The 826-nt window shown below is 37.7% G+C and overlaps 1 pseudogene; it reads right to left on the reverse strand.

Moving 5' to 3' along the window:
• Positions 1-341: 341 nt before the first annotated feature.
• LOC148514941 (5S ribosomal RNA) lies at positions 342-460 on the reverse strand (annotated as a pseudogene).
• Between the last annotated feature and the right edge of the window lie 366 nt (positions 461-826).

An 826-nucleotide genomic window follows, 5' to 3' on the forward strand; every position in this document is an offset into this window, starting at 1 on the left:
GGTGCACCTGGTAGTTTTTGTAAACAGAGTGGAAGTACACTGTAGGGAGTATATTGAACAATGTAAACAATGTTGAGATGCCAAAAATTGAAAGTATGAAATATAATATATAGATATAAATAAAAATAGGTGTTGAGGGTGTTATTAGAATCTTAAAAAATTAGTTATGCAGTTATGATATTCGTAGAGTCCACGGTATGGTGGTACTGAATTGTTCTAGATCAGATATTATTCCTATGTTGTAGAAGTAGTTGTCACTCATATTGGTTGATAGATATTGGTCTCTTTTAGAGTATTATCTTGAGCTCCTTGATGTGAAAAGGATTAGCTTGCAGTGATAATTGCTACATAACCAGATCTTCATGAGAGGTCTCCCAACTCATTACTGGTCTGGCCCAACCCTACTTAGCTTCCAAGTTCGGAAGTGTTTGGGCGTGACCAGGGTGGTATGTATGTAGGATGCACTTGCGAAGCTTATTTCCATTTCTTGGAGTTCATTCCTTCAGGAATTCTGAGAATTCAAAGTCAATATTGAGACCTTTAGGTGCAAGGGTTTTCAATTTATATATCCATCTAGATTCTTCTTGTGACATGGAACATAAGTAGTTACCACCTCTCCATGCTGTTTTAACTTTCTTTATTGCGGTGAACGTTAGAAGGTCAGGGTTTCCGTTATGTTTTTTATTGAAGTGATCGGGTACACTATGAGAATCTAGCTTATGCTTGATATTCCTTATATGTTCTCCCATGCGGGTACTTAGTTTTCTAGCTGTTCTGCCTACGTATTGTAGGCCACATGGCCATGTGATCATGTAGATGACCCCTT

Source organism: Taudactylus pleione, unplaced genomic scaffold (assembly GCF_031769625.1).
Source record: "Taudactylus pleione unplaced genomic scaffold, aTauple2 ptg000256l, whole genome shotgun sequence".
NCBI classification, from domain to species: Eukaryota; Metazoa; Chordata; class Amphibia; order Anura; family Myobatrachidae; genus Taudactylus; species Taudactylus pleione.